Here is a 20106-nt window from a genome sequence, read left to right as displayed (position 1 = left end):
AAAGCTTGTGTTTCCTTATTAATTTTCTGTCTGGATGATCTGTCCATTGGTTTAAGCAAGGTGTTAAAATCCCCTATTACTGTGTTACTGTCGATTTCCTCTTTAATAGCTGTTAGCAGTTGCATTATGTAATGAGGTGCTCCTATGTTGGGTGCATATATATCTATAATTGTTATATCTCCTTCTTGGATTGATCCCTTGATCATTATGTAGTGTCCTTCCTTGTCTCTTGTAACATTCTTTTTTTTAAAGTCTATTTTATCTGATATGAGTATTGCTACTCCAGCTTTCTTTTGATTTCCATTTGCATGGAATATCTTTTTCCATCCCCTCACTTTCATTCTGTATGTGTCCCTAGGTCTGAAATGGGTCCCTTGTAGGCAGCATATAGATGGGTCCTGTTTTTGTATCCATTCAGTGAGCCTGTGTCTTTTGGCTGGAGCATTTAATCCATTCACATTTAATGTAATTATTGATATGTATGTGCCTGTTACCATTTTCTTAAGTGTTATGGGTTTGTTTTTGTAGGTCCTTTTCTTCCCTTTATTTCCCACTTAGAGAAGTTCCTTTAGCATTTGTTGTAGAGCTGGTTTGGTGGTGCTGAATTCTCTTAGGTTTTGCTTGTTTGTAAGGCTTTTGATTTCTCCATCGAATCTGAATGAGATCATTGCCAGGTAGAGTAATCTTGGTTGTAGGTTCTTCCCTTTCATCTCTTTAAAAATATTGTGCCACTCCCTTCTAGCTTGTAGAGTTTCTGCTGTGAAATCAGCTGTTAACCTTATGGGAGTTCCCTTGTTTGTTATTTGTCATTTTTCCCTTGTTGCTTTCAGTAATTTTTCTTTATCTTTAATTTCTGTCAGTTTGATTGCTATGTGTCTCAGCCTGTTTCTCCTTGGGTTTATCCTGCCTAGGACTCTATATGCTTCCTGGAGTTGGGTGGCCATTTCCTTTCCCATGTTAGGGACGTTTTCAACCATAACATCGTCAAATATTTTCTCAGGTCCTTTCTCTCTCTCTTCTCCTTCTGGGACCCCTATAATGTGAATGTTGTGGCATTTAATGTTGTCCCAGAGGTCTCTTAGGCTGTCTTCATTTTTTTTTCATTCTTTTTTCTTTATTCTGTTCCGTGGCAGTGAATTACACCATTCTGTCTTCCAGGTCACTTATCCATTCTTCTGCCTCAGTTATTCTGCTGTTGATTCCTTCTAGTGTATTTTTCATTTCAGGTATTGTATTGTTCATCTCTGCTTGTTTGCTCTTTTAGTCTTCTAAGTCTTTGTTCTTTAATTCTTCTAGGTCTTTGTTAAGCATTTCTTGCATCTTCTCGATCTTTGCCTCCATTCTTTTTCCGAGGCCCTGGATCATCTTCACTATCATTATTCTGAATTCTTTTTCTGGAAGGTTGCCTATCTCCACTTCATTTATTTATTTGTCTGGGGTTTTATCTTGTTCCTTCATCTGGTACAAAGTCCTCTGCCTTTTCATTTTGTCTGTCTTTCTGTGAATGTGGTTTTCCTTCCACAGGCTGCAGAATTATAGTTGTTTATGCTTCTACTCTCTGCCCTCTGGTGATGTGGCTATCTAAGGGGCTTGTGCACGCTTCCAGATGGAAGGGACTGGTGGTGGGTAGAGCTAGGTGTTGCTCTGTCCGGCAGAACTCAGTAAAACTTTATCTGCTTGACTGCTGATGGTTGGGGCTGGGTGCCCTCCCTGTTGGTTGTTTGGCCTGAGGCGACCCAGCACTGGAGCCTACCTGGTTCTTTGGTGGGGCTAATGGAGGACTCTGGGAGGGCTCACACCAAGGAGTACTTCCCCGAACTTCTGCTGCCAGAGTCCTTGTCCTTGAGGTGAGCCACAGCCATCCCCTGCCTCTGTCGGAACCCCTCCAACCCTAGCACGTAGGTCTGGTTCAGTCTCCTGTGGAGTCACTGCTCCTTCCCCTGGGTCCCGATGCACACACTACTTTTTGTGTGTCCTCCAAGAGTGGAGTCTCTTTTCCCCCCAGCCCTGTCGAAGTCCTGCAATCAAATCCTGCTAGCCTTCAAAGTGTGATTCTCTAGGAATTCCTCCTCCCGTTGCCAGACCCCCTGGTTTGGGAAGCCTGACAGGCTCAGAACCTTCACTCCTGTGGGTGGACTTCTGTGGTATAAGTGTTCTCCAGTTTGGGAGTCACCCACACAGCAGTTGTGGGATTTGATTTTATTGTGATTGCGCCCCTCCTACCATCTCACTGCAGCTTCTCCTTTGTCTTTGATGTGGGGTTTCCTTTTTGGTGAGTTCTAGTGTCTTCCTATCGATAATTGTTCAGCAGTTAGTTGTGATTCCAGTGCTCTCACAAGAGGGAGTGAGCGCACATCCTTCTACTCTGCTATCTTAAACCAGTCTTTTAAGCAGAGTGATTTTAAAAAAAAATTTCTGCCTCTGAAAATATCTCCTCTAATGATCTTCCAAGATCATTTGATCATAATGATTTCTCCTGAAATCCTTGCCCACTTCTCTTCAAGGTCAAGTGCCAACAGGTAATGGTCCACAAAGTTGTCCCATCTAGGTCTTCCAAAGAACCTAGGCCTTTCCCCGTTGATGAACATTTGAATCAAGATTTTCCTTCTGGACTCCCGGTTCCTTCATCTATAAAACAAAGCCTGTGGGTCACAAGATCTTCAAAGTCCCCTCCTGTTGGGACCTTCTCTGTCACTCCGATCTATGTGGATATCCAAGGAGTTTGGCCACCTCTTCCTTGTGCACTTATAAAAGGCCCAGTAGCAGGATAAGGACAAGGAGCACTGACGCCTGAAAAAAATAAGTATGGCTGAGAGCCTAGGGGCTGGCACAGCTCCATTTGTAATGGCATTAAGCTAATAACACTCGCCACCCCTCCCTGCTCCCTCTCTCACCCTCCCTCTCTCCTCCCTCTGCCTGGCCAGGATGACAAACCACAGTGAGAGAAGTCGTGGGCAAGGCTGTTCTGTGGTATCTCTGCTGGTTCTGCCTATGATTCCACTTAAAGTAACCAGTTGTGCTGGTTCCAAATTGGAAGCGGAGAAGTAAAATTGTCACTATTTGCAGATGACATGATACTACGTATAGAATGCCCTAAAATCTCCACCAAAAAACTATTAGAACTAATAAGAAACTGTCTGAAAGAGAAATTAAAAAGTTACCCCTTTACAATTGCATCAAAAAGAATAAAATGCCTAGAAAGACCCATACTCTGAAAACTGTAAAACACTGATGAAGGAAATTTCAAATGACGTAAAGAAATGAAAAGATATCCCACACTCTTGGATTGGAAGAATTAGTATTGTTAAAATGTCCATATTACCTAAAGCAATCTACAGATTTAATGCAATCCCTATCAAAATACCCATAACATTTTTTACAGAACTAGAAATAATAACCCTAACGTTTATATAGAACCACAAAAGACCTTGAATTGCCAAAGAAATCTTGAGAAAAAATAACAAAATTGGAGGTATCACACTCCCTGACTTCAGACTATACTACAAAGCTACAGCAATCAAAACATCATGGAACTGATACAAAAACAGACACATAGATCAAGAGAACAAAATAGAGAGCCCAGAAGTAAACCCATGCAGTTATGGTCATTTAATCTACAACAAAGGAGGCAAGAATATACAATGGAGAAAATACAGTCTCTTCAATAAGTGGTGCTGGGAAAACTGGACAGCTACATGTAAAAGAATGAAATTAGAACATTTTCTCACACCATATACAAAAAAAAAAGCAAAAATAAAACAAAACAAAAAACCTCTCAGTATGGGTAAAAGATCTAAATGTAAGTCCTGAAATCATAAAACTCCTAGAAGAGAACATAGGCAGAACACTCTTTGACATAAATCGTAACAATATTTTTTGGCTTAGTCTCCTAAGGCAAAAGAAAGAAAAGCAAAAATAAACAAATGGGATCTAATTAAACTTAAAAGCTTTTTTACAGTGAAGGAAACTATTGACAAAACAAAAAGAAAACCTATTGAATTGGAGAAAATGCTTGCAAATTATATGACCAGTAAAGGGTTAATGCCCCCCAAAATATATATATATATATATATATATAAATAGCTCACACAACTCAATATTAAAAAATCAAACAACCCAATTTTTTTAAATGGGCAGAAGACCTGAATAGACATTTTTCCAAAGAAGACATCTAGATGACCAACAGGCACATGAAAAAATGCTCAGCAGGCTTCCCTGGTGGCACAGTGGTTGAGAGTCTGCCTACCGATGCAGGGGACATGGGTTCATGCCCCGGTCTGGGAAGATCCCACATGCCACGGAGCAGCTGGTCCCGTGAGCCATGGCCGCTGAGCCTGCACATCTGGAGCCTGTGCTCTGCAACGGGAGAGGCCACAACAGTGAGAGGCCCGCGTACCGAAAAAAAAAAAAAAAAAAAAAAAAAAAGCTTAGCATCGTTAATCATCAGAGAAATGCAAATCAAAACCACAATGATATAGCACCTCACACCTGTCAAAATTGCTATCATCAAAAAATCTACAGATAACAAATGTTGGCAAGGATGTGGATAAAAGGGGAACTCTTGTACATTGTTGGTGGGAATGTAAATTATAAATTAGTGCAGCCACTATGGGAAATGGTATGGCATTTCCCCAAAAAACTAAAAAAAGAGCTACCATATGAACCAGCAATTCCATTCCTGGGTATATATCCAAAGAAAGTGAAAACACTAATTTGAAAAGATACATGCATCTCAATGTTCATAGCAGCGTTATTTACAGTAACCAAGATATGGAAGCAGCCTAAGTGTCTATCAACAGATGAATAGATAAAGAAGATGAGATATATATAGATATAGATTAGATAGATAGATAGACATACACATATACAATGAAATATTACTCAGACATAAAAAAGAATGAAATTCTGTCATTTGCAACAATTTGGTTGGATCTAGAGGGTATTATGCTTAGTGAAATAAGACAAAGACAAATAATATGTTTGATATATGTTATCACTTATATGTGAAATCTGAAAAATAAAACGAATGAATATAACAAAACAGAAACCAACTCACAGGTATAGAGAACAAACTAGTGCTTCCAGTGGGGAGAGAGACAGGAAGGGGCAAGATAGGGGTAGAGGATTAAGAGACATAAACTACTATGTATAAACTAAATAAGCAACAAGGATATATTATACAGCACAGGGAAATAGTCATAATTTCATAATAACTTTAAATGGAGTATAATCTTTTAAAATACTGAATCACTATGTTGTATACCTGAAATATTGTAAATCAACATATATATATATAATTTAAAAAATTTTTTTTAAAGAAATAAACATATAATTCAAAAAGAGTCATGTACCACAATGTTCATTGCAGCACTATTTACGATAGCCAGGACATGGAAGCAATCTAAGTATTCATCGACAGATGAATGGATAGAGAAAATGTGGTACATATATACAATGGAATATTACTCAGCCATAAAAAGAAAAGAAATTGAGTTATTTGTAGTGAGGTGGATGGACCTAGAGTCTGTCATACAGAGTGAAGTAAGTCAGAAAGAGAAAAACAAATACTGTATGCTAACACATATATATATGGAATCTTAAAAAAAATGGTTCTAATGAATCCAGGGGCAGGACAGAAATAAAGATGCAGATGTAGAGAATGGACTTGAGGACATGGGGAGGGGGAAGGGTAAGCTGCAACAAGTGAGAGAGTAGCATTTACATATATATACTACCAAATGTAGAACAGATAGCTAGTGGGAAGCAGCTGCATAGCACAGGGAGATCAGCTCGGTGCTTTGTGACCACCTAGAGGGGTGGGATAGGGAGGGTGGGAGGGAGATGCAAGAGGGAGGGGATATGGGGATATATATATACATATAGCTGATTACTTTGTTATACAGCAGAAACTAACACAACATTGTAAAGCAGTTATACTCCCATGAAGATGTAAAAAGAAAGGAAGGAAGGAAGGAAGGAAGGAAGGAAAAGAAAGAAAGGAAAGAAGGAAGGAAAGAAAGAAAGAAAGAAGAAAAGAAAAGAAAAAAAAGAAGAAGGAAACCAGTTATGCTGATGTCTGTGGTCCTACCAAGTGTGTTTGGCTGCTTTTGCATCACCCATAAGAACCACTGAAGGATGGCCCCTCTTGACCCCTGTCACCACCACAACCCCTCAAGTTCACTGGTTTCCTGCGAACACAGAAAGCAAGGGAAAAGAGAGAGAGAGAGCAGACTGACTCCTGAGATAGTCACAAGGCATAAGAACAGAAAGAATTATGCCCCCTAGATTTCTAGATTTTAGAAGACACTGGATCACAGAACCTGATCCCCAGAAGGAGAGTGTGTGTGGGGGTGTGTGTGTGGATGTGACAACTGAAACTCTGATAAGCATCTAATTCTCAATCATACTCAGCAAATTATACCTCTGACTTATGTTTGTAACCTAGTGGCTAAATCAAGAATACAGACATTAGGGGCTGTTAGCACATTAAACATATGTTTATAGATTCCAACAAGGTGATTTTTAAATATTTTATTATAATTTTGAATTACTAATTATTGACCTTTGCAAGATCCCAGTCACTGTCTAAGGACTTTACTTGTATTATCTCATTTAATCCTTAAAACATTCTGTGAAGTTATCCTGAGAGTATTGACTGCTTGTTTTGCTTGGGAGTTTTCTCACTATCTGATGCTAGTATCAATGAATAGAAGCTAAGGTAGAGATTTGGGAGGGGAATCATTCAGAGGACAGATGTGAGCTACTCACTTTAGTATAGGAAGGCAAATAGATTTTAGCTCAAGTGCCAGCTACAGTTGAACACTGGTGGTAACGAAGAGGGTTGGGTTGAGAAAGATTCTGAGATTAAATCTGAGTTTAGTGGGAAAGAGTAACATGATTGACAGGTAATGCCTGTCATGAGTACTAGAAGGGGAAGTGTCACTACATGTGATAAGTATTTGCCATCCCTACTGAAGGACTCCTACTATGCCCATACACACGCTCTTCACAACTCTAATGAGTGTCATTCATATAGATTTTGATATAAATGGAACCCCCTGGAATTGTGCAGTCCATAACCTGCACTAATGTGCTCAGCAGCCCTGCTGCTATGATCCCTCATGGAAATGAAAACTGAGGTAGAAGATGATGACCTGAGCTGTAACGATGGGTCCTTAAAGAGTAGGTGCTTTAGTGCGAAGAGCTCCAAATGGGAAGTAAAGAGCCCTTGGCCCTGCTCTTAATTTGTTGAGTGTCCTGGGGCAACCTCTTTGACTTTTCTGGGTGTCAGTTTTATAACTTATGAAATGAGCTGTTAGACCACAGGATCCCCAAAATCCCTACCAACTGTGTATGTGGTAAACTTTGTCGTTCACCTTTTTTGGTCTCCTCCCCCTCTGTGATGTCATAGCCCAATTTTGGGGTAAGGGGAGCTGCCTTTCCCACTCTCAGCTTTTAAGCTTTATGTTAGTCATGAGCATATAACTAAGCTAAACCAAGCAAGGCATCTCATCCACCTTCTAACCCCCAGCCACAGTGACTGGTTCAGAGTTCGATCCAAACAGAGCCAATGAGACTCAAGTCCAGGGATTTGAAGTGGGCTTTATCTTTCCTACTAGATATGAATAGAAGGATGTAGCCTCAGGAAGTGTTGGCAGTTAAGTTGGTTGAGCATGAAGGGAAACGCTGTCTTAAAACAGAGCCCTTACCAAAAACGCAAAATCAAAACAGAGAAATTGTATTCTAGTTAGACTGTATGAGCCCTGTAGCAAGCTCCTCCTGAAGCCAGGCATTCTCTGACATGAACCAACAAATTCCTTTTGCTTAAGCAGTCATGGAACTTTAAAAGTATCCTAACTGAAAATGTATGAATTCATGAATCTAAAGAGTGAATTTTACACCCTCTAACCCTGGCCAATACTGGTCTTGGTATCACTGACAAGAGCCCAACAGAAATGGGAGGTCTTCTTGATGCTCTGAGATGCTCATGTCATGATGAGCATTCCAGATTCCATTCGAGTGCTTCTCCCACACACATCATACATACACAATGGGCCTGGGAAAATGCAACAAGTGTATTACTATGCTTACTAAGACGTCCACTTCCAAATGAGTGCTGTCAGCCAAACAGTCACCTAGGGAGTCAGGCTATGGATTTTTTTAATATCACAAATACATCCAGTCCTCTTTTCTGAAGGTCTACAGTTCCAGTTAGCAAAACCCCCAATGAGAACCCCTAGATCAAAATTACAACAATCCTTTACTTCCCACTCATTAGGTGGAAGGGGCTATAACGAACACTGACAGATGGCAACAACAACAACAGCAAAGTCCAGAACCTCAAAGCATTTATGATTTAGAAGGAAAAAATGAGGCAGATGTCCAATCTATCCAAACATTACACTCTGACTGGCTCATAAAGATAATTTTCAAATGTTAAGTGGTTTTCTAGGCAAACCCTCAGGCTCTTCTTTCCTCCATCCCATTCTGGATCTTTATGTGCTCTGAAGTGAATACCTATGAGGCACCTTCTTGCTAAGAACTGACCCTCTCTCATCTATATGGTCACCATGGATACCTTCCCAAAATAATGTGACCCCCTTTCCCTGGCCAGTGTTGATGGTCCAGGGCTAGTCACCTACCAAAGCCTAGCGACAGCCGTTTGGCCCAGCTGTAAGCCCCTGATCCTCAGATTTACCTGAGCCCTTCTGTGGGAGTTTGGGAACAAGACTGCTATAAAGGAGCCAGGCTTTTTCTGGCTGCCCACATACTGAGATGTAAAAATTAGAGCTTTTTGTGGTCTTGTTTCTCATCTGTGGATCACAGAAAGAGGGTTTCATCCTGTGGAAAGAAACAAAGGTGAAATATGGTATGTGAGGAGTTATCCAAAGGGTCTTGAACACTTGGGTCCAGTTGCTACTGAAGCCCAGGTACATGCCAGGTTTTGAATTGCTTATTATACCCCACTAACACAATAAAGTCCTGTTTTTGCTTAAGTTACTTGGAGCTAGTTTTCTAGAACCACGTGTCCTTACAAGCCCATGGTCATCTGATAGGTCTTACGTCTCTGGTTCCAATTTAAGTCCACCCAGCCAGATCTGGTCACACCCTCATTCCTGAATTTGGACCTTCATGGTTATGAGCATTGAGCTCCCTTTCAACTTGATGTCTTTTGTTCTCTGTTGGGGCTTCCCCACCCTCATCCCAGCCTGCAAAACTGCATCTTGATTCTCCTGTGAAGGGAGGGGAATAGGACAATCCCCAGAGACCATGACACTTGGGGGCAGGTGTGGACTGTGCCAGAGCTGTGTCCACAGTGCTGTGGAAGTGCTGAGGAAGGAGCAAGCAGATCCAGCTGCAGTAGGGCTGGGGAGGTCCACAGGGACTCAGCTATAACCCTCAGAGGCTGGTAGGAATCTCATAGGTGGAAAGGACTGGAGGAAAGCAGCTTGGAAAGACTATTTCTAGCAGAAGGAACAAAATGGGCCAAAATGTTTGTGGGAAAATGGGTAAGTACAGCTTTAGTGGATCTCTAAGGAAAAAAGTCTTCCATCTTGATTCCTACATTATTTAACATATTTGGCTCCAATTGACTTTGCCCTTTCAAAATAATTTTTGGGGGGAGAGGGAGGCAGTGGATTACATGTCTATTATTTAAAAAAGAAAAGAATACCTTCAGAAAATATGGAAAATTATGAAGTCATCTATAATCTCTCCACCTACTCAGATATAATCTCAGCTAATGTATTTGACTATATGCTTATTACCTCTTTTTAAAGCATTTATATATTATAAAAGTAGATTTGAGCTATTTATATAGTTTGGCATCCTGGTTTTTTTCACTTTCAATATTTTATGAGAAGAATGTCTTTAAATATATACAACATCATGATTTTACATCGTCATTAAATGGCTGCATGGCAATCTCTGTGTGGATGTACAGTAATGTCTTAAGCAGTTTCCTTGTGGCAAACATTTAGGCTACTTCCAATCAGGTTACAAGCGTGTGTGTGTGTGTGTGTGTGTGTGTGTGTGTGTGTGTGACTTTGCTTTTATATCAAAACTGTGATGACAGATCTTTATGCATTTGTTTGCTTGTTTTATTGAGGTAAATTCCAACAAGTAGGATTGCTATGTTAAACAGCTTTCATATTTTCAAGTCCTTTGACATACTGTCAAATGCCCTTTAGCAATGTGCCAATTTGCATGCCCACCATCGCTGTATGAAACAATCAATTTTTCCTCACCCTTTTCAGACTTTTTAGACTCAGTTTTATTCCTTTCTATCTGCCCAGTAGGTAAAAACCAGATATCATTGTTATGCAATTTACCTTTCTTTTATTAATATACAGGTTTGTATATGATTATTGATCATCCATGTATTTTATTTAAGATTTATCCCTTCATGTCCTTTTCACATTTTTATTTGGATGTTATTCATCTTTTTGTAATTGATCAAAAGGATTTCTTAAATATCTAATATTAGTTATCTATTATTCGAATAAGTTGAATGTGTGTTTTGAATACGTCCTTTGTGGGGTGGTTTTTGTTTTCTCTGTGTGTGTGTGGCTGCACCACGTGACATGCATGATGTGGGATCTTAGTTCCCCGACCAGGGATCGAACCCGCACCCCCTGCAGTGGAAGCACAGAGTCTTAACCGCTGGACCGCCAGGGAAGTCCCTATCCTTTGTGTTTTAACTTCATCATGTGGGAGGTTTTACCACATAAGTTTTACATTTTCATTTATAGTCATACTCTTTTTTTTTAACATCTTTATTGGAGTATAATTGCTTTACAGTGGTGTGTTTATACTCTTTCTTTTATGGTTTCTGATGTTAAATGCCATTGCTAAAACGAATTCTCTAACCCTAAGAAGCTAAAACTATGCACCTATGCTTTCTTTTGGTCTTTTTATGATTTAGATGGTCACATTTAAATCTCTAATTTGTGTGGAATTTGTATTTTATGTAAGGTGAGAAGTAAGGCTCTAACTTTATTTTTTTCCAAATATCCAAAATTGACACCATTTGTGAGGAACAGAAATGTCACCTTTATCACATTTTAAATTTCATGCATAGTTGGATCTTTTTTCAGATGATCTCTTCTATTCCAGTGGTCTGCCAGCCTACCCTCTGCCAGTGTCATTATCCAGCATTTTAATCTAATAGGGAAATTCCCTCCACATAGCCCTCCTTTTCTGAAAAAAATTTTGGCTATTCTTAAGCATTTATTCTTCCAGAAGTACTTTGGAGTCATTTTGTTAAGTTCCTTCCAAATCCCACTGATATTTCGGATGAAATTACCGTAAATAACTAGATTAAACTGTGGGGCATTGACATCTTTACAATACTTCCAGAGGCACAGTACATCTTTCCATTTGTTCATGTCCTCTTTCATGCTCCTCACTAAAGTTTTGTCATTTTCTCCATTTGGGTCTTATACATTTCTTGCTAAAGTTATTCCTGGGTATTACATATTTGTTTGCTATTGTGAGTGAGTGAAATCTCTTTTGTATTATATTTTATAGAAAGTTCCTGCTGGTATACAGCAAGCCATTGAGATATATATATAGTTATAGATAGAGATGGAGATAGAGATGGAGGTGGAGGTAGAGACTGAGATAGATATTATTGAACCTGTCTGGTGCAGGAGGAGTCATGGAACACCTCTTGAGAAAGAAGAAGAGAGAGAAATGTCCTGACTTCTCCTGTTTCTCTCCTTCCCACCATGCCCACCACTGACCAAACCCATCTAGAAGCCAGATGACAAGGGAGCCTGGGAACTACAGCCTGGAGTGGGGGCTTAGCCCCCAGCCGTACAGAACAGCACAGGGGAAGTCATGGAAGGAATCTAGGACAGAGAGGCCACGGACCAGTGCTAGATGCCTTCATAAGACTATCGGTTGCTTCTAAAAATCTGCTCTCAAATAATGAATGTTTAACTCCACCATGATGACCACAAGATGTGCATTGGTTTGAAAACAATATTGAAAGAGGAGAAAAATTAGTTTTAACTGGATTATTGAAACAAGCTTATCACCTCCTGAAGTGACCACTTTGAAGAGGAACACCTACATATGGAAGTATTGGTATTATTTTTAAATATGCCCATTAATGTAGAAATATTCACTATGTAAAATACATGTGTTACTTCAACAAGCTCCCAAGGAATGGAGAACAAAAATAGTTCACTCTCTGCAAGGATCCAGAAAGGTCTTATTTTTCTCCCTCTGTCTCAGAACAGCGTGCTTGCCTTCCTCAGAGGGAAAAGTGAGGGGACTTCTCAGCAGGTGCATCCCCTCCTGCCTCAAGCACCAGCCAAATAGGCCAAATAGAATCCCAGTAAGAACAATACTTTACAAATAAATAAAACTTGCTAAATACCAGTATGAACTAATGAGCCTGCTGTAAAATGTAATTTCAATTCTGTATCATTTAACTTTCTTAAAATCAACCAGATGTTACCTTGAGGAAAATCCCAACACTTTTCTCAAAGTTTCTTGAGGGATTTCTTGTTCATCTCCGCTGTCCTCAGCACCTAGTAGATGCTAAAAGAATGAAGTGAAGTGAAGTGAAGTTGAACCTACTTAAGTACAAATGATTGACAGCTAACTCTCAGAGCCCTCCCACACTTTAACGTCCCTCCCTGGTGATGGTTCCCTATTCCCCGTCTTAGCCCCTTGCTTAGTTAATAGCACTGTTGATGGCAGAGTCTGTGTTTTCTCCATGTTTGTGTTCCCCACATGATCTAACCCAGCCTGGCACAAAGCTCAACAAATGTTCATGTCATCCATGAAGAAGCAGATGGAATAGGGCCTCAGTGTCCCCATCTATATAAAATGGGAGCCTTGACATCTGCCTTTTTAACAGTCTGTGTGATGGAGCAATTCTCCTGGTGTTCTTGCTTTGGGGATGTAAGAAGTGGGTTTTCGTTCCTTCTGTGCCACCCACTTATGTCTGTTCTCCTCCTGATGAGTCATCTGGGAGCCAGACACCATCGCTCTCAGACAGAACATGTAAGGTACTTGCTCAGGAGCAGTGGGGCCATAAATCTGTGCCGCGTCCCTGTGGTTACCTAGGGAACACTGGGGCCCAGCCAGGGAGGGGGCACTGCAGACAGAGAGGGCTCTGGCCAGTGCCCCAGCCTCCAGGCGACAGCCCAGCAAACATTCTCACTCTCTAGTTTGGAAGCAGTGTCCTGGCCCCTGTAGAAGGCAAGGGTGGCCCCCAGCCAAGAGGCTCTGAAATACACCATGATCCTCCTACCAGACATTCAGAGAGACAGAAGGGGTCAGTTAGCAAAATGACTGTGACAGGAACCAGAGCAGCTGGAATCTGGTCCTGCACTTCATTCCTTCACCATTTACACAAGCAATTATAAGCAGATCCCCCTTCCACTCTCTGTGGATGTGAAAAGTAAATGAAACAATATATTGAACTGCTTGGCTTCAGTCCTGATCCCACCAAACAATTAACAGAGACAGCTGTAAATTTAATTATTAGGATCGTTACTGATAGCAGTAGTGGTAGATTATTCTCACGATCATCTCCCGAGTATTATCCCACTTTAGAGATGAGGAAACTGGGTCAGAGAGGTAAAGTGATGTGCTCAAAGTCCTTTAAGAATCGAATACACTGGTAACAGCCAGCTAGCTACTCTAATGCACAGAGATTATTCTAGTAAGTACTATGGGAGAGTGTGGGAGGGACAGACAATATCACTCAGCTCCATTCAGCTCCAGACCCAGACAGGTAGGCCCTCCCTGGAATACTTCCAGACCTTGCTCCAAACCTTACGTAGTCTCATCCTCAAATCCCATGAAAAAAAGTCCCTGGGCCCTCACTGGCTCTGATTGGGTCAGATTGTCCACCCCTAGAGCCACATGGGAGGGTCAGCCTGGGTCTGAGAGGTGGGGAGCTCAGCAGACAGCTGTGGGTGCAGAGGGACGTAGAATGGAGGCTAGGGGCCCAAGCAGCATGGGGTGTGTGTGTGTGTGTGTGTGTGTGTGTGTGTGTGTGTGTGTTTGTGTGAGTGAAGTCTGAAAAACATTTGCCAAAAATGTTTATAGAGATGCTGTCTTTGGATAGTGGAATAAAAAATTGATTTCCCTTTTGTTTTTTCTTTTTTTTACATATAGAGAATACTTTAAAAAAAAGTTTTATTGGAGTATAGTTGATTTATAATGTTTCCCTTTTGTTTTCTATACCTTTCCATAGCTTTACCATAAGCAAATACTTTGATCATTTTTTAAAAGCTATTTTCATTTGCTTAGTGGTTGAATAATACAAATAATATACAGTTATGTTAAGTATATTTATTTTTTATTTTTAAGAGTTTGGGGCTGGATATTTGAGGGCTTAGTCCTGGTTCTGGCTCTGAGTAACCACGATCATGTCACTTGTCTGACCTCAGTTCCAGCATCTGTTAGATGAGGGAAGAGCCATACAACCTCTGTAGTCCCTCCCAGCTCTGATTCTCTCTCTTCTGTGTACACACATCAAGTATAAAGGTGTGGATCAGCTGGGCCCTAGGAGACCTGCTTGAACGTGAAGAGAGCACAGTTGACCCTGAAAAACATGGCTTTGAACTGTGCGGGTCCACTTACATGCAGATTTTTTTCAATAAATGTGTACAGAACTACGCAATTCCCAGTTGGAACCACAGATACAGAGGGCCAGGGCTGACTGTAAGCCCTCCCCTCCTGACCCCTAAACCCCTCCTTTGCCCCCTCTCCCTGCTCCCGTTATTTAAGCATCAACTGTAATTGCTTTTTTTTAACTGAAGTATAGTTGATATACAATGTTTTATTAGTTTCAGGTATACAGCAAAGTGATTCAGTTACACATTTATATGTATGTATATATATATTTTCTTTTTTTGTAATTGTTGCTTTTTTTTTTTTTTTAAGTGACTCAGCCCTTGCAGTGTTGTTTTTGGAGGTCACCACTCTTTTTTTAATTTTTGGCTGCGTTGGGTCTTCGTTGCTATGCACAGGTTTTCTCTAGTTGCTGCGCAAGCGGGGGCTACTCTTCATTGTGGTGTGCGGGCTTCTCATTGTGGTGGCTTCTCTTGTTGCAGAGCATGGGATCTAGAAGCGCTGACTTCAGTAGTTGTGGCACATGGGCTCAGTAGTTGTGGCTCGCAGGCTCTAGAGCGCAGGCTCAGTAGTTGTGGCGCACAGGCTTAGTTGCTCCGCGGCATGTGGGATCTTCCCGGACCAGGGCTCAAACCCGTGTCCCGTGCATTGGCAGGCGGATTCTTAACCACTGCACCACCAGGGAAGCCCCTGTAATTGTTTCTTAATAGAAATCAGTTCTGAATAAAAATGGGTACATTTATGGAGTTGAAAAAGTTTCTTCACAAGTTGAATATGTTCCCAGAGCTGCTAAGAGAACACCCCTCCTAAGTGGAGGCCAGCTAACCTACTCCAGCCCTGAAAAATCTCTCCCTCCCTAAGAGGGAAGAAGAATTAACATTGCGGACTGGGCCTACTATGTGTAAGACCTAATACAAAGTGTATTATACACACAGTCTAATTTAAACTCATAATGTGGTTCCCATCATTTGTTTGACAAGCAACTAGATACTGGACTCCTGCACTGTTGTTGAATGCTTGTCTTCCTATAAAGATCCTTGAGAAGAAGAAATGCTCTTTATTCATCTTTGTATGTCCCTCAGACCCTAACACAGGGCTCAATAAATATTTGCTGATCATTAGAAACCTCCTCCTATCATCACTGCTTCTTGGGTTCCATAGAGGATGATTCCTAATATCAAAGTTTTGACCACCTCCTTGGTTAAGAGAATGATGATCAAATCAAAAGGGAGGAGAAGGAGCAACAGATTAGGTCATTATCCACTGTTGGCAGGAAGCTGTCACTTTACAGAGTTGTCCTGATATGCACAGGGCCTTCAGGAAGTAGGACATTGGACAGGTGGACTTTGACCAGGAACAGAAGGTTAGAAAGGTCAGGACTAGGGGTGACTGGAAGCAATATGAGAGCACTGGGAGCTTTATTTTTATTGAAATACAGTTGCTGTACAACATTACATTAGTTTCAAGTATGCTACATAATGATTTGACATTTGCATACATTACAAAATGATCACCGCAATAAGGCTAGTAACCATCTGTCTGCTTACAGTTATTACAATATTATTGACCATATTCCTTATGCTGTATATTACATCCCTGTGATTTGTTTGTTTTATAACTGGAGATTTGTACCTCTTAATCTCCTTTGCCTATTTTGTCCACCCCATCACCCCTCCTCACTCTGTTTGTTCTCTGTACCTATGAGTCTGTTTTCCTTTTGCTTTGTTTGTTTGTTTTTTAGATTCCACGTATAAATGAGATCACGCAGTGTATTTCTCCATCTGACATCTCACCTAGCATAATACTCTCTAGATCCATCCATGTTATCACAAATGACAAGATTTCATTTTTTTATAGCTGAGCAACATTCCTGTGTGTGTGTGTGTGTGTGCGTGTGTGGGTGGGTGGGTGGTGTGGTGTGGTGTGTGTGTGTATACCTACATCACATCTTTATCCATTCATCTACCTATGGGCACTTAGTTTCTTCCATATCTTGGCTATTGTAAATAATGCTGCAGTGAACATTGGAGCGCATGTATCTTTTCTAATTAGTATTTTTGTTTCCATCGGGAAAACACCCAGAAGTGCAATTGCTGAATTATATGGCAGTTCTATTTTTAATTTTTGAGGAGGCTCCATACTGTTTTCTATGATCTCTGCACAGATTTACATTTCCACCAACAGTGCAAGAGGGTTCCCTTTTCTCCACATCCTTGCCAACACTTGCTATTTGTTGTCTTTTTGATGGGAAACAAAAGCAAAAATAAACACATGGGACTATATCAAACTAAAAAGCTTTTCCACATCAAAGAAAACTATCAGTGAAACAAAAAGGCAGCCTACTGAATGGGAAAAGACATTTGAATACAATCCAGTAAGAGGTTAATATCCAAAATATACAAAGAACTAATACAACTCAATATCAAAAAGACAAACAACCCAATTTAAAAATGGGCAGAGGGAGAGACCTTCAACATGGCAGAGGAGTAAGATGTGGAGATCACCTTCCTCCCCACAAATACATCACAAATACAACTACATGTGGAACAACTCCTACAGAACACCCACTGAACACTGGCAGAAGACCTCAGACTTCCCAAAAGATTTTTTTTTCCTTTTTCTCTTTTTGTGAGTGTTTATGTGTATGCTTCTTTGTGTGATTTTGTCTGTATAGCTTTGCTTTTACCATTTCTCCTAGGGTTCTCTCTGTCGGTTTTTTGTTTGTTTGTTTTTAGTATAGTTTTTAGAGCTTGTTATCATTGGTGAATTTGTTTTTTGGTTTGGTTGCTCTCTTCTTTCTTTTTTTTATTACTTTTTAATTTTTTATCTTACTTCCTCTCTCTCTCTTTCTCTCTCTCTCTCTTTCTCCCTTCCTTCCTTCCTTCCTTCCTTTCTTTCTTTCTTTCTCTCTTTCCCTCTTTCTCTCTTCTCCCTTTTCATCTGAGCTGTGTGGCTGACAGGGTCTTGGTGCTCCAGGCGGGTGTTAGGCCTGTGCCTCTGAGGTGGGAGAGCCGAGTTCAGGACATTGGACCACCAGAGACCTCCCGGCTCCACACAATATCAAATGGCGAAAGCTCTCCCAGAGATCTCCATCTCAACACTAAGACCCAGCTCCACTCAACAACCAGCTAGCTACAGTGCTGGACACCCTATACCAAACAACTAGCAGGACAGAAACACAACCCCACCCATTAGCAGAGAGGCTGCCTAAAATCATAATGAGGTCACAAACACCCCAAAACACACCACTTGACACAGTCCTGCCCACCAGAAAGACAAGACCCAGCCTCATCCACGAGAACACAGACACCATTCCCCTCCACCAGGAAACCTACACAACCCACTGAACCAACCTTAGCCACTGGGGGCAGACACCAAAAACAATGGGAACTACAAACCTGCAGCCTGTGTAAAGGACACCCCAAACACAGTAAGTTAAGCAAAATGAGAAGACAGAGAAACACACAGCAGATGAAGGAGTAAGGCAAAAACCCACCAGACCAAACAAATGAAGAGGAAATAGGCAGTCTACCTGAAAAAGAATTCAGAGTAATGATAGTAAAGATGATCCCAAATCTTGGAAATAGAATGGAGAAATACAAGAAACATTTAACAAGAACCTATAAGAACTAAAGAGCAAACAAACAGTGATGAACAACACAATAAATGAAATTAAAAATTCTCTAGAAGAAATCAAGAGCAGAATAACTGAGGCAGAAGAATGGATATGTGACCTGGAAGATAATATAGTGGAAATAACTACCACAGAGCAGAATAAAGAAAAAAGAATGAAAAGAATTGAGGACAGTATCAGAGACATCTTGGACAACATTGAACGCACCAACATTCAAATTATAGGGATCCCAGAAGAAGAAGAGAAAAAGAAAGGGACTGAGAAAATACTTGAAGAGACTATAGTTGAAAACTTCCCTAATATGGGAAAGGAAATAGTCAAGTCCAGGAAGCACAGAGACTCCCATACAGGATGAATCCAAGGAGAAACATGGCAAGACACATATTAAGCAAACTATCAAAAATTAAATACAAAGAAAAAATATTAAAAGCAGCAAGGGAAAACAACAAAAAACATACAAGAGGATCCCCATAAGGTTAACAGCTGATCTTTCAGCAGGAACTCTGCAAGCCAGAAGAGAGTGGCAGAACATATTTAAAGTGATGAAAGGGAAAAAACGTACAACCAAGATTACTCTACACAGCAAGGATCTCATTCAGATTTGACAGACAACCAAAAGCTAAGGAAATTCAGCACCACCAAACCAGCATTACAACAAATGCTAAAGGAACTTCTCTAGGCAGGAAACACAAGAGAAGGAAAAGACTTACATTAACATACCCAAAACAATTAAGAAAATGGTAATAACAACATACATATCGATAACTACCTTAAATGTAAATGGATTAAATGCTCCAACCAAAAGACATAGACTGGCTGAATGGATACAAAAACAAGACCCATATATATGCTGTCTACAAGAGGCCCACTTCAGACCTAGGGACACATACAGACTGAAAGTGAGGGGATGGAAAAAGATATTCCATACAAATGGAAATCAAAAGAAATCTGGAGTAGCAATTCTCATATCAGACAAAATAGACTTTAAAATAAAGACTGTTACAAGAGACAAAGAAGGACACTACATAATGATCAAGGGATCAATCCAAGAAGAAGATATAACAATTGTAAATACTTATGCACCCAACATAGGAGCACCTCAATACATAAGGCACATGCTAACAGCCATAAAAGAGGAAATTGACAGTAATACAATAGTAGTAGGGGACTTTAACACCGCATTTTCACCAATGGACACATCAACCAAAATGAAAATAAATAAGGAAACACAAGCTTTAAATGAAACATTAAACAAGATGGACTTAATTGATATTTCTAGGACATTCCATCCAAAAACAACAGAATACACTTTCTTCTCAAGTGCTCATGGAACATTCTAGAGGAGACATCATATCTTGGGTCACAAATCAAGCCTTGGTAAATTTAAGAAAATTGAAATTGTATCAGATAACTTTCCTACCATAACACTATGAGACTAGATATCATTTACAGGAAAAAGTCTGTAAGAAATACAACTACATGGAGGCTAAACAGTACACTACAAATAACAGATCACTGAGGAAATCAAAAAATACTTAGAAACAAAATGAAAACACGATGACCCAAAACCTATGGGATGCAGCAAAAGCAGTTGTAAGAGGGAAGTTTATAGCAATACAATCCTACCTCAAGAAACAAGAAACATCTCAAACAAACAACCTAACCTTACACCTAAAGCAATTAGAGAAAGAAGAACAAAAAACCCTCAAACTTAGCAAAAGGAAAGAAATCATAAAGTTCAGATCAGAAATAAATGAAAAAGAAATGAAGGAAACAATAGCAAAGATCACTAAAACTAAAAGCTGGTTCTTTGAGAAGGTAAACAAAATTGATAAACCTTTAGCCAGACTCATCAAGAAAAAGAGGGAGAGGAC

The sequence above is a fragment of the Mesoplodon bidens genome (genome assembly GCF_964165515.1).
Source record: "Mesoplodon bidens genome assembly, chromosome: 4".
In the NCBI taxonomy this organism is placed as follows: domain Eukaryota; kingdom Metazoa; phylum Chordata; class Mammalia; order Artiodactyla; family Ziphiidae; genus Mesoplodon; species Mesoplodon bidens.
This window is presented reverse-complemented; position numbering follows the sequence as displayed.